Here is a 15,464-nt window from a genome sequence, read left to right on the forward strand (position 1 = left end):
CAAGCAGATTTGGAAAATGTTTATGCTTAGGGATTTGTCCTCCCATACCCTTCATTTGAAACCTGGGGCATCCATCTGAACCCTGGGCTTAGCTTGCTGGAGAATATGAGACCACTTTGAGCAGAGGAATGCCAACCCAGAAGAAGACTTGCCACAACTGCCGGACATAAATGTGCCCAGCTTACATCATTCAGCACAGTTTTCCCAGACTAGAATAACTGCTGAAACTAAAAATATCCAATAAAACCACAGAAAATGGGATAATGCATATAAGCTCTTTTGAGGAAGTACATGTTGGAGTAGTATTTTGTAGCAAAACTAATCGATGCAGTATTCCATAGTTACTAAAGAGGATGGCTAATTATTGATAATTCTCCCTTTCATTCACAAACATCCTTGTTTGGATAGTAAATTGTACGAACACCCCAACTGAAAAGTAAGAACTGATATCCCAAGGTGTAGTCAAAAGCTACTTGTTATTTGTGGAGTTTGAGAGATACCTGCCTAAAGCTTCTCTTTTCTTCATGAATAAGAACAAATTAAGAGATGGGTACAGACATGACAGATGAAAATTAACATATTAACTTTTTCACTGGCAAATGCTATTTTAGAAAATGCAGTTTATGAATTTGTAAACACTTGGCTGGCTAACCCTTCACCTCAGAATTAAATTTATCCACCCTGTCTGAGATAGAATAGAAAAACTACAAGTACCAAAGTATTATAAAATAGATCAAAATAAAAGAGGACATATATGGCCCATATTTATAGTTTGTCACTAACTAATTAATTCTGTACATTGAGGTCTAATTATATAAAATAAGAATTATAATAAGAAAAGGTCCTTTATATGTACTGTCTAGTACATAGTGAATATTTAATTAAATTACATGCCATATCTCTTGAAAAGACATCTCCTTATAAGGACAGAAGCACTGGAAAATTCTCTAAAGTTATTAATGAAAAGCCTAAATGGGCAGACTTTGTAACAGCAGGTCATATGGAGTCACCTTTCATGCTGCAGTTGCTGGTCCATTTATTTTACCTTCTTCTGAAGGTAAAATATTATTTTACTTATATATATATTATATGCTTATTCTTGCTCACATGAGATTGGCTAGTTTTGCTCTCTGCTGCTCCATGCTACTTGCTTGAATTTTGATGATGCTGAACTCTATTGGCTTGCCATAATACAAAGTAATTGTAAAACTCTATAAGCATCAGGCTACTGGAACCCCAGACTATCAATTTCCAAATCCTTTTCTGTGGAAGGAAGGAAGAGAGGGAAGAAAGAGGGAGGGAAGGAGGAAGGAAGGGAGGGAGGGAGAAATGAAGGAAGGAAAGGTGAGTCTCACTTGAAATCAAGTCCTCAAGCTTCTGCTCTGTTTAGTGTGATAGTCAGCTTGTGTTCTGACTTATTTCTTTTTCTTATATGTCAGTGTCTATCTTCTAGCCTCATCATTCAACCAAAACTTACTTGACAGAATTATCAGAGATCTCTGGATGAACAAAGCTAATGAGCCTTCATGATACTGCATGTTCTTCAGTCTCTAATAGCATTCAGTATTGTTGATAGTTCTTTCTTAAAGTCATCTTTGTATCATAACTCAGTGTTCTTCTTATTCCCTTTTTATATCTGTAACATATCATTTGTAGTCATTTGCACATTTATTTTCTCTGGCTTCACCCTTAAATATTAAATTCCTCAAGGTTCTCAAGTTTACACAGAGAACCGCCAAATTTATATTTCTCCTTTAGACTTTTCCTCTAAGCTTCAAGTGCCTTTTAAATTAATACCTCCTAGGGGCGCCTGGATGGCTCAGTGAGTTAAAGCCTCTATCTTCAGCTCAGGTCATGATCCCAGAGTCCTGGGATCGAGCCCCACATTGGGCTTTCTGCTCAGCAGGGAGCCTGCTTCCCCCTCTCTCCCTGCCTACTTGTGATCTCTGTCTGTCAAATAAATAAATAGAATCTTTTAAAAAATTAATACTTCCTAGACTATCTACTTGGAAGTTCTCAAAAACAATTTGCACTCAGCATATTCAATGCTGAATTTATAACACCCAAGTCTATTCTTTCCCCATAAATTCCCACTCAGTAAATGGAACCATAATATACCTAGGTTTGAAGTCAGAAACCCAAAATTATCCTTGACACCTATTAATACCATACCATACTTATTTCTTTTTTCTATTGAGTTTACTAATAAAAACTGTTCAAGTAAAAAAAAAAAGTAAAAACTGTTCAAACTGGGTGGCTCAGTTGATTAAGCATCAGCCTTCAGCTCAGGTCATGATCCCAGAGTCCTGGGATCAAGTGCCATATCAGACTTCTTGCTCAGCAAGGAGCCAGTTTCTCCCTCTGCGTGCTCTGCCTGCCAATCTCCTTCCTTTGTGCTAACAAATAAATAAATAAAATCTTAAAAAAAAATCTGTTCAAGTTTGTCACTTCTTCTGTGTGCTTGACCACCACTACTGTAATCCAAACCCAGTTACCAAAATATGTAAAATATACCTGAAAAACTCTTAACAGCATTGCATAACTCCCCCAATTATATTTTGACTTATATATTTTTATTTAAATTTAAGTTATTATGTTAAGCAGAATTCAAAGATGGTCTTTACAATTCCTGTAACTTTGTGTTCAAACTTTGTGCTCTGTATATGCACCTGTTGAGTGTGGGGACTTGTGACTAGTCAATAGAACATGGCACACATAAAGGGGTTCTGTGTACATAATTAAAGTCCATGTTTACTGTGAATTAATCAAGAGAAGAAAAGACCTGCATAGCCTTAGTCAATCAAGAACACCCTGAAGTAGCGACTTGATTAGTTGCAAGCCCTCAAAAGAAGCAGAAGACTCTCTTTGCAGTGTTGATAAAGTGAAGGATTGTGTTGGAGAAGTCTATCTTCAAATAATCGTGTGCAACCTCTAGCATCTAAAGGAACCCTTCAGACCCAAGCCAGCATAAAGTCAGTGCCCTTAGTGATGCAGCTGCAAGGAAACAAATTCTGCCAACAACTGAAGGAGCTTGCCAGTGGATTGTTCCTCAGTCAATCCTCCAGATGAAGGTATAACTTGGAGAAAAACCTCATTCAGTCTTTGGAACACACTAAGAAGAAGACCCTACTAAGCTGTGCATAGATTCCTGAGCCACAGAAATGGTGAGATATTAAATGGGTACTGACATAAGCTGCTAAATTGTAGTAATTTCTTAGCAGCATTAAAAAAAAATGTTTTCATATCCATGAATTAATCTGAGTAGTTCAGGTTTTGTTACAGAACAAACAAACCTCAATTGTAAGAGCTAACAAATTTCAAGTTTATTGCTCAAATTTAATAGGATACAGGCTCTGGTACACATATGGTAATTTTAGCCTTAGATAGGAGTAGGGTCAATTTGTCCATTACATAAAATGAAAGGGAGAATAGGTGGATACAGAAGTAGCAGGATAATAGCTCTGGTTGTTAATAATAAGTTCTTTTCAGATTATTTACATTTCTCAGAGAAATTAGAAGCAAAATAAGAATACAGTGAGGAGTGGATGTGAAATAGTCCTTACAGTAATAGAGTGAATTGCCCTGGAAAATGTTACAGGAATGCCTGGAAGTTAGGAAGATTCACCTGAGGTTTGTGATAATACATTTAAAGTGAGGTCAGTCTGCATGTTTCTTTTAAAAATTTTCTCCAGCCGTGTTTATCTACTTGGGAGAAGACATGGTAGAAGCAAATCCTGTATTTATATCTGAGGTTATTCCTGATAAAAATGATAAAGGAAGGGGTGCCTGGGTGGCTCAGTGGGTTAAGCCTCTGCCTTCAGTTCAGGTCATGATCTCAGGGTCCTTCCTGGGATGGAGCCCCACATCAGGCTCTCTGCTCAGCAGGGAGCCTGCTTCCTTCTCTCTCTCTCTGCCTGCCTCTCTGCCTACTTGTGATCTTTATCTGTCAAATAAATAAATAAAATATTTAAAAATAATAATAATAAAGGAAGATAAAAACAAGGGAATTGAGATTCATACAATGAAGTGATTTTAATGATGCAACTGAAATCAATTGGATAAAAAAGAAAATGAGAACATGAAGGAGCTAATGGATGTGAAAATTTAGGAGATTTGGGGTAAGATATACTGGTAGAGTTGAGGAACTCTTCCACTACAGGCATAAGAAAAACTAAGCTGGAATTAGAAAAGGCAGTACCCAGAGAGTGGGATATTTGAAATTGAGATTTATAGAAATGATACAATTATTAATGATGGCAAATTCTAGTGCATGGTTGTGGTTGTCAAGGGAATAGAGTGAAAGACAAAGTTATTTGAAGCACGTAAGTCAACAGGATTATGATGCAGTGTCTTACAATGCAAGGAATCATCAAGGATGGTAACAGGAGTAGTGGCTGAGAGAGGGTGATATAAATGAAGGGCAGTAACTTCTAGGGTGATTAATAATTTCAACACTGAGGGCATGTATATAACATAATCTGATGACCTCGGAGACTCTAGAGTTGTTTGTTTTTATTTTAAATTTGTTTTTAACGATCAAAAAAGTTTTGGAGAAACATTGAGTGGTTTTACACAGGGAATGATGAGACAATATTTTCCATTTCAAAGATTTCTCTATCCAAAATATGTAGTAGAAAAGGAAAGAAACATTTCTAGAGGCAAGGAGATCCATTATGAGACTATTGAGCTAATGAAAGAAGGAAAGAAGGGGGAAGAAAAGAAGGAAAGCCAAAACAATAGCAGTGTTCCTGGTTGATCCACTTCCCTCAGCCTCAAGATCACCAAAGCAGGCTTTTTTTTTTAATATTTTATTTATTTGACAGAGAGAAATCACAACTAGGCAGAGAGGCAGGTAGAGAGAGAGGAGGCATCAGGCTCCCTGCAGATCAGAGAGCCCAATGTGGGGCTCGATCCCAGAACCCTGGGATCATGACCTGAGCCGAAGGCAGAAGCTTTAACCCACTGAGCCACTCAGGCGCCCCACCAAAGCAGGCTTTAAGGGAAGTCTGCAGAGCTCTAAATGTCTCTGGTGGGAGCATTTACCTCCCAAGATAAACCAGAAATGTCCCCATATTCTACCCGGCAAGCCTGTGACTGCTTTGAACCAACACAATATGGCAAAAGGAATGCTATTCCAGTTCCAGTCCTATTGTTTAAGAGGACTGATGGTTTTCATTTTGCCACTCTTAGAAAGTCACCATCATGGAAGAAGTCTGACTGCCCTTAGGCCACTTTGCTCTGAGGTAGTTAAGTGTTCATATGAAGAGAGAGTGATACTAGACAACCCAGGTGCCAGGGAAGAAACCATTTTAGACATTTCAGCGCTATCAAATGCCAAGTGGAGATTTGCGGCCCTAGAAAATTGACCCAGATGAGCTATCTAAAACCTCTCTAGTTCATTGAGCTACTTCAGCTGATCCTGCAGACATCCTGCAGCAAAAAGAAATCCACCACTGCCTGAGTTCCTGACAGTTGTGAATATAATGAACTAGTTATGAAGTCACTAAATTTTGTGATGGTTTGTTCTGCAACAACAGATAATTGAAATATTTCATTGATTAGTTCATTTGTTTATTTTCTACCTTCTTTTTTTTAGATTTTATTTATTTATTTGACAGAGATCACAAGTAGGCAGAGAGGCAGGCAGAGAGAAGAGGAATCAGGCTCCCCGCTGAGCAGAGAGCCCAATGTGGGGCTCGATCCCAGGGCCCCGAGATCATGACCTGAGCCGAAGGCAGAGGATTAACCCACTGAGCCACCCAGGCACCCCTCTATCTTCTTATATTGAAAGTCTCATGAATGTCAGGACTTGCCTATTTTTCTTATTTGTATTGACAGCTTTTACAGCAATAGCTGAAACACAGTATTAATTAATATGATTATTGAAGGAACAAATAAAATGGATTAAAAAGAGTACAAGGGAGCTCCTGAGACAATTTATAGTACTTTCTAACTAACTGGGTATAGCTGATGGGTAAAGGTCTCCATTTACCCATATGGTTGGCCTCTATCTGGTCAACTGATAGCTGTATCACTAGTAGAGACATATCAGGACAAAACTGGGGATTGTAAAGTAATAAATGTGGTCTATACTGGAGTTCAGCTGTCAGGATATCTAAGAAGAAATAATAAGTAGTGAGTTTCACATGAACGATTGGATATCTACCAGTTCTATGTTTGATAGAGGATTAACCCACTGAGCCACCCAGGCGCCCCTCTATCTTCTTATATTGAAAATCTCATGAATGTCAGGACTTGCCTATTGATATTGATCAATTGATTCAATATTGATATTGAAAAATTAGTAAAATTTCAATAAAGACCGTGGCCATTGCTGCTATAAACATTGGGGTACAGATGGCTCTTCTTTTCACCACATCTGTATCTTTGGGGTAAATACCCAGCAGTGCAATTGCAGGGTCATAGGGAAGCTCTGTTTTTAATTTCTTGAGGAATCTCCACACTGTTCTCCAGAGTGGCTGCACCAACTTGCATTCCCACCAACAGTGTAAGAGGGTTCCCCTTTCTCCACAACCTCTCCAACACACGTTGTTTCCTGTCTTGCTAATTTTGGCCATTCTAACTGGTGTAAGGTGATATCTCAATGAGGTTTTAATTTGAATCTCCCTGATGGCTAGTGATGATGAGCATTTTTTCATGTGTCTGATAGCCATTTGTATGTCCTCATTGGAGAAGTGTCTGTTCTTATCTTCTGCCCATTTTTTGATATGATTATCTGTTTTGTGTGTGTTGAGTTTGAGGAGTTCTTTATAGATCCTATAGCAGCAATGGCCACAGTCGCTAAACTGTGGAAAGAACCAAGATGCCCTTCAATGGACAAATGGATAAGGAAGATGTGGTACATATACATGATGGAGTATTATGCCTCCATCATAAAGGATGAATACCCAACTTTTGTAGCAACATGGACGGGACTGGAAGAGATTATGCTGAGCAAAATAAGTCAAGCAGAGAGAGTCAATTATCATATGGTTTCACTTATTTGTGGAGCATAACAAAGAACATGGAGGACATGGGGAGATGGAGAGGAGAAGGGAGTTGAGGGAAATTGGAAGGGGAGATGAACCATGAGAGACTATGGACTCTGAAAAACAACCTGAGGGTTTTGAAGGGGCGAGGGGTGGGAGGTTGGGGAACCAGGTGGAGGGTAATAGAGAGGGCACATATTGCATGGAGCACTGGGTGTGGTGCAAAAACAATGAGTACTGTTACGCTGAAAATAAATAAATTTAAAAAAATAAAAATCAAAAAATTGATAAGGGGTATTTGATACTGGAAAAAAATTTTCAATAAAGAAAGAATAGATACTAGTTTTAAGTTACAAAAGGAAAAATAGAAGAAAACTGAAATTGAATGAAGTCTAATTGGTTTGATATATAAGGAGGCCATTTGGAATTAAGTTAAAACAGACTCAATAAAACAAAGAAAAACTAATCCAATAGTAATAGGTTGAGAAATTAACACAAAAGAATAAAGTGACTGAGCATATACTACTCTCTCAAGAAACCATAGAAAAGTAAGAAAAACCCAGAAGAATGTTCCAAAGGATGATATGACCCCCATTTAGTATAGAATATAAGAACTCATGAAAGTAGAAAGGTGAAATCCACCTTTAACTACTTCTAAACTAAATTAGGAAATAACATGGTGGCATCTCTTAATATTGAAAAACCAAAAAGTCATAGGGACAGGTAAAAACATAACAGGGGCAACCTGTTGACTCTTTAGTGAAATTTAAAACACATTTAACATTGATTTAAAAATACTATGTAATTGCTTAAAGCAATCTGTAATAAATTTAAGATTTGCTTGATGTCTAGACTATCAAAAGAGCTAATGTAGATAACAAAGAAAATTAAGTTACTTCAAAAATAACTTATTTCTTTCTATACTTCAAATGAATTGTTACTAATAAGCAAAAACCTCATAAATATTCCCTTTTTGAAAGCACTAAATAGCAAGTATTAAAAGTATTAAAGCAGGCTAGAGACTACTAAGTCTCTAGTAGGTACTTTAGATGATTTGGAAATATTTGTCATTTTTAATTAATTCAATTTAATCTCAGCCATTCATAGAACATTCAGTGCTTAAAGTTGTCCCATTTATAAAAAAAACCATTGTGAAGGATATGGAGACTATGAGATAAAAACAATACAAGCTAATTCTCTACAATGCAAAATAAAACAAGGTGGGGTGAGGGAAGGGAGAGAGAGAGAGAAAAATAAGTGTTGGGATGGAAAGTAGAAAGGTTAATAGATTTGAACTTCATATGTTCCAAGATTTGATACTTTCACCAGACAGTAGTCTGGGAAGTTAACCTCCAGACTACTGTATCTTGGAATTCTCAAGGAAGAAATATAATAAAATCAAAGATTTTCCTGAGTTTCTTAGTTTCCTCTTAGGAGAAATTGCTAGCATCATAGTTCCCTGGGCTGGATCTTCCTTTTCCTAGAATATGGACATATTCACGACTGACTGACCCATGGACTTCTAGCTATGTTTGAGCTTAGATATTGTAATTCAAGAATTATATCATGACTGATAGTGACATCAACTGTGGGCATATGAGTGGGAAGTGATGGTGTGTACCACACATACTGACACAGCGAGTTTACTTTGGGACTATCATCCTGGGAGAAAAAATACAGAATTCTTTTTCTGTGCCTTAAGATTTTTATTTATACCACCAGAGTAATGGTATCAGGTCTATATAACCCAAAGGATGTTATGGGAATGTAATAAAACAAAGAGTGTTTTAAAAAAAAAAAACTCTTCGTTTATATGATCACATTAATAAAGTGAAGAAGGGAAGAAGAAGGGAAATGTTCTTTGCTATTCAGAACTTAAAGTTTCTATGCTGTCTTTCTAAAACCCTCAGCTCTAGGATATTGCCTTTTATATTCTATGGCTACTCAAACAAATCACCTGAGAAAATTAAGATAATTCAGGCTAGTCTCATTCTGATTTGCCATCATTTACCACTGCACTTAGTCTCACATTTTTGAACCTTGCTGTGTCCACACTTCCCTTGGACAACTAAAATAAGTTCAATGCTCAGTAAGGGAATGGATGTCTGAATTGCTGCTACCTAAGAGAATTTTCCACTAGGATCAATGTGTATCACACTCCATTGGCCAGTGATTGGTTATGACACATAATGTAAAAGAAATCCCAAACTTTTCAGTAGGAAGTGAAAGGTGTATAAACCACACAATGCACAGATGGTGGTGAAATGAGGCTTTCAAACTGCTAAAATACTGAGTAATTCTGAGAGTACTGAGAAGATGGAGCTGCTCGTCACTCATTTTTATGTGTGACACTCAACATGCACATCTATTTAACATAGCTATAATTCACAGTGTATATCCTCCCTTGTTAATTAGAATGACATATTACAAATTACTGTGAATGGAAAGTGTACTGATTAAAATTTATCCAATAAAAACTGTGTACAAACAATTTCAGGAAATCACAGAAACCATCAAGTTACATGTTGAGTTAGTAAATTTAAATTTTATTATTAAAGGGAACTCTTTTATGAAGTTTTATCAAGTTAGATAAGGTTTTCTTTTTCCTATGATTATGATGGCTATATTTTCTGAACCTTTTGGAAAAAAAAAACAAGAATTTATAAGAGGCCAGAAAATGGGTTAAGTGATTATTAATCAAAATGTATATCAGAAAATTTTTTACTATTACTTTAATTACATGCAAATTAAGTATAGTTTAAACATTTTGAAAAACAAATTCACAACCATCATTGTAGTTGTCATAGAATAAAGAGAAGAAATGCCTCATTTTCTCTTATATTCTATTAATAGGTCATAACTTTTTTCCATTTATATTGAAAAAAGAAACATTATAGAACATAAAGAACTACAGAAGACACTTGAAGTGATAAAAAAGCAAAAGTACTCCTAATAGGGATTGACTAAAAGTCAGACATGCTTCTGTACAGTCTGGTAAGAGTGGACTAAGAAATTCCACATTTAATTTTTTTTTAATTTGAATATAATTAACACATAACATTGAATCATTATGTTACACACCTGAAACTAATACAATGTATTTATATGTTGGAAATTACACCATAGTAAGTCAAGTTAAAATATATCATCTCATGCAGTTACCATTTTTTTCTTGTAATGAAAACTTTTAAGATCTTCTCTCTTAGTAACTTTTGAATACACAATACAGTGGTATTAACTATTGTCACTATACTGTAGACTTCATCCTCAGGACTTATTTATTTTGATCACATCTCACTTCACCATAAGTGAAAGGGGCAATTTCTTTTTTTTTTTAAGATTTTATTTATTTATTTGACAGACAGAGATCACAAGTAGGCAGAGAGGAAGGCAGAGGGAGAGGAGGAAGCAGGCTCCCTGGTGAGCAGAGAGCCCAATGTGCGGCTCGATCCCAGGACCCTGGGATGATGATCTGAGCCAAAGGCAGAGGCTTTAACCCACTGAGCCACCCAGGTGTCCCCAAATTTCTTTTTTTACTGACATTGAACTTTAGAGTTACTCAAAACAATTTTCCAAAATTAATACATTTTAAAATCTGTGGTGTTTGTTTACATTGCTTGTAGGTGCAAATGGTGTGTGTGTGTGTTTTAAAGAAGCATAGGACATCTTGGTGGCTCAGCTGGCTAAGTGTGCAACTCTTGATTTAGGCTCAGGCCATGATCTCGGGTGTATGAAATTGAGCCTTATGTCAGCTCACACACTAGGTGTTGAACCTGCTTGAGATTCTCTCTCTGTCTCTCTCTCCCTCTCTTCTCCCCTCCAAAAAAGGAAATACAAAATTAAAATTATCTTAGCTTTCAAAACAATATATTCTTTAAAATATACTTCCTCAATTGTTATTAGAGAAATCACAGGTGAAATTTAAAACACACTAGAGAATAAAAAATTTTAAATGTCAAAATATTAAGACCAAAACCAAATAGCCCAACATACCCAAACTCAGTTAATTCAATATATGTATTCCAGAAGTATTTACTTATTTGTCCCTAAAAGGCACATAGAAAATAAAATAATATTGATACGAGTGCCAAAAAAACTAGCTAAATAAGTTATTTCTATTACAATCTTATATATAACATAGCAGGTAAAATGTCTTTTCAAAAGTTCATATATTTAATTATTCCTTTCCATTATAATTCTGGGTCTCAATTATCTTTCACATATACTTTTAGAAACATTTTAATAATATTTATGCTTTAAAAGTACTTAAAATTTACCCATAACCCTTAACAACAATATCTATACCTACAAATTTAAAAAATATAAATGTAGTGTATAGGAATTACTACTTAACTTCTAATTTAGATAGCTTTATTTTTGACATCTCTGATGTTCCTATATAGGTTTTTTTTTTGTTTTGTTTTGTTTTTGTTGTTGTTGTTGGTTGTCTTTTTTTTTCCATTTTATTTATTTTTTCAGCATAACAGTATTCATTGTTTTTGCACAACACCCAGTGCTCCATGCAAAACGTGCCCTCCCCATTACCCACCACCTGTTCCCCCAACCTCCCACCCCTGACCCTTCAAAACCCTCAGGTTGTTTTTCAGAGTCCATAGTCTCTTATGGTTCGCCTCCCCTTCCAAATTTTTTTTTTAATAAACATATAATGTATTTTTATCCCCAGGGGTACAGGTCTGTGAATCGCCAGGTTTACACACTTCACAGCACTCACGATAGCACTTACCCTCCCCAATGTCCATAGCCCCCTCCCCCTCTCCCAATCCCACCTCCCCCCAGCAACCCCCAGTTTGTTTTGTGAGATTAAGAGTCATTTATGGTTTGTCTCCCTCCCAATCCCATCTTGTTTCATTTATTCTTCTCCTATCCCCCTAACCCCCCATGTTGCTTCTCCATGCTTTCTGTATTTCAGTCCTGCACTTTCTCCTTTCTAATATTCATTCAACAATCTTTAAAAACAAACATACAAACAAACAGACACATATTTCTCCACACTAATAAGTCACTTAAGAACTTACTAAAAGTCCTTGGAATAAAACCGATGAAAGTCCTTCTCAATCTGGCTTCATTTTACTTTAACATGATAGCCATCAGCTCCAGCCAATGAAGTTTTCATAAACTGATCTTTTGCTATTTAAGGTATTGACTGTCTCTAAACCTTTATGTTGTAACCTGATGATACTGTTCTTTCCATCATTTGAGGCTTATCTTTCAAGGCCAAGTCTAAAACACATTATTAACATTTTGGAATAAGCATGCAATCCCTGAGCTCACTTCTTTCTGATCTCTCCTAGGATTTATAACAGTGCTTCATATTTCCTCATTTCATTACACTTTGTTTTAAATTCTTATATTGTTTCAAATTTTAACAGTTGTCTCAAAAAATCTTTTAAATCTTTAAATCAAAGCCATGATATGTGAGAGGACTCTAGGAAAATGGCAGAGTAGGAAGCACCAGGAATTTGTCTCCCCACCCAGATAATAATTACACTGGTAAAATCTGATGTAACTGCTTTGGAACTATGGAGTCTATGGAAGATTTGCAACTTCCAGGGGAAGGACTGGATGGCAAATTAGATAACTTTTGGCATATTTCAACTATTATTTCCTTAGTGTCTGCCCATCTCTCACCACTTAACTCCATGACAGGGAGCTATGTATGTATTCTGGAGTATTTTGCACACATTCTGCCAGAGCCAGGGTGAGCAGCAAGGATCCCTATCTTCCAGATACCAAAGATCTGTGTCCTGATACCTACTTTGCTTCTCATCACAGAGACGCAGGCACAGAGGTGTGCAGGCACAGAGGTGTGCAGCCACTGTTGGTCTACCTCCTTTCATTATCATAAGCCCTGATAAACAATATTCTACTTTCTGTCTCTATGATTTTGACTATTAAAATACCTCATATAAGTAGAATAATTTAGTATTTGCCTTTCTCTGTTTTTTATGTAGTATAATGTTCTCATGATTTATGCATGTTATAGCATATTTCAGAATATCCCTCATTTTTAAGGTTTAATAATGTTCCATTGTATGTATATACCACATTTTGCTTATCCATTCACCTGTAGTGGACACTTGGGCTTTATTTTTCTGGAGAATTTCCCTGGTTGAATAGGAAGTGCTTCATTGTTCAACTGGGAGATTATCTGCCCAGCCACTCTCAGAAGACCACAGCAATGACTTTCTTACACAATGATACCGAAGGCTGATTCACTTGGCTCAAAGTAGAGACAACTCTGGTTCAGTTAGTGCTACAAATGTCCCTGTGGCATCTTGCTATAGCAAATCTCTAGCAAAAAACATACATTTATTTGGCTTCTCCCCCTCTCTCCTCTTCTGCTAAAATCTCTTTTGAATAAATCTGCCCAGGTATCACCACTGTTCTACTTTAACAGTGATAAGAATAGTAAGTGTAAACTATTCAATAAAAAACCCTAGAAACTCAAGATCATCAAATGAAAGACCTATAAGATCTCTCTTATTTACCATCTCTTGTTTTCAGGATAATCAACATCTCAAAGTTCAAATTTGATAATATGATCAATGCTTTAAAAATATGTATTGTAAGTTTACGTATAAAATTCTTAACTTTGGTAGTATTGTCCAAAATACTACAGGTCTAGAAAAACAGATTGAAGCCATTCATAAAATCTTGACTATTACAGAAGACAAGTCCAGATGGATGGCATAGGAGATAGCCATGGACCTGATGTTAAAAGTGTATTAATTTTATTATGAGCAGGTTGGCTGAAAAAGTAAAAGAAACTAGAAAAGCCTATGGGCATATGGGAACATCAGGGCATCTCTCACAATGGTCAATGTTGTATTGCTGAAAGATGATTGCATAGCTCTTTCCAATAACCTTTGCCAGAAAGTATTAAACAGAACACATCATGGCTATTTGAGCTCATGAAATGTCATAAAAGAAGAGCATGGGCTACAGCATTTTGGCAAGCATTCCACAAAGAAATTGATGAAAACATAGCTTCTTGTCTAGTATGCCAGCTCTTATAGCATGAAAATATGAAAGCGATACTAATGAGAAGACCAGCAGCTGTTAGACTTGGGAACAAATTGACACATGGAAAAAAAAAAAAACAACAACAACAGTTATTACTTCTGTTAGAGACTTGGAATTGTTTTTTTCATGGTAGAACCAACATAAAGAGGTGAGAATATAGTCTATATGCATATAGAGTTAATGTTAGCAAATATAAAGAATCAGAAATGTGATTTTTTAGCAGAATATACTGCTTAGGTATATAAAAATAATTTTGGCATTAACCTATTTATAAGTTAATTTATACAGAATGCTTAGATAATTAAGCAGTACCCACTGGGAGGAAATGTTTACTAACTTTAAGCTCCTCAAATTAATCTTCTGTATATTCATTATGTTAAATAATCTACCAATGACAAGTTGAATCCTGATGAGTTATTTAGGATCACATAAAAAGAATTTAAAATTAACTGAAATAATTATTATACTTTAAAGTATCAGGTACAAATGTTGAAATTCCTAAGCCAGGTGGCGCCTGGGTGGTTTAGTAGGTTAAGCATTGACTCTTGATTTTGGCTCAGATCATGATCTTAGGGTTGTGAGATTGAGCCCCTGCCTAGGGCTCTATGGCATGGAGATTACTTAAGTTCTATTTCTCCTTCTCCCTCTGATGCCTCCCCCTCCACAAAAAAGTCCTAAGCCAAATAATGAATCAAATAACAAACCCTCCAAAATATCTATGACAAATTTAGGCTGTGAATACTTTGACAAGATGTCTGAAAAAGGAATTTATTTATTTTACTTGTCTTTTCTAAAATAGCCATGTAGTTTCGAAAGGTCTACATTTTCCTTCTTGAGTAAGTAGTTCACGTCTGGTCTTTTACACACGTATCTGTAAAAATGCTGCTTAATCTGCACATGAATTATAAGAATAATTGTATATGTTAGTGTCTTGATATTTGCATCAACTTTGAGGATTAATTTTTCATCAACATAAGATCAATGTTGACTTTTTGCTGTTATCACTAATACACTTTTTAAAATTTAAATGAAGCATAGGAATAATACTAAAACCCATTGTAAAAAAAAATCGTTGTTACAATTCAGGCTATATAGACCAACAGAATGTTGGACAATGTGTTCTAACACTAGTGACACAGTGATTCACTAAGCTTTCCATGCATTTTCAGACGATAAATACTATCGTTAAAATGAATAATGCTTATAAGCCTGTTTATAAATGAAACAAATTGAAAATAAATGGAATATAAATTTTAAATTGAAAAATACTTTATAATTTATTTGTGATTTTTTTCTTACATAAAAATTTTGATAGATCTATTATTATTAGTTCCAAATGCTCTTAGAGCCAAGGATAGTTATGTCACACATAACATACAATAGAGTCCATGATGAAAGTATTTAAAATTGATCTTGATTTGTGTACCTCAT

This window comes from Meles meles, chromosome 7 (assembly GCF_922984935.1).
Source record: "Meles meles chromosome 7, mMelMel3.1 paternal haplotype, whole genome shotgun sequence".
Classification (NCBI taxonomy): Eukaryota; Metazoa; Chordata; class Mammalia; order Carnivora; family Mustelidae; genus Meles; species Meles meles.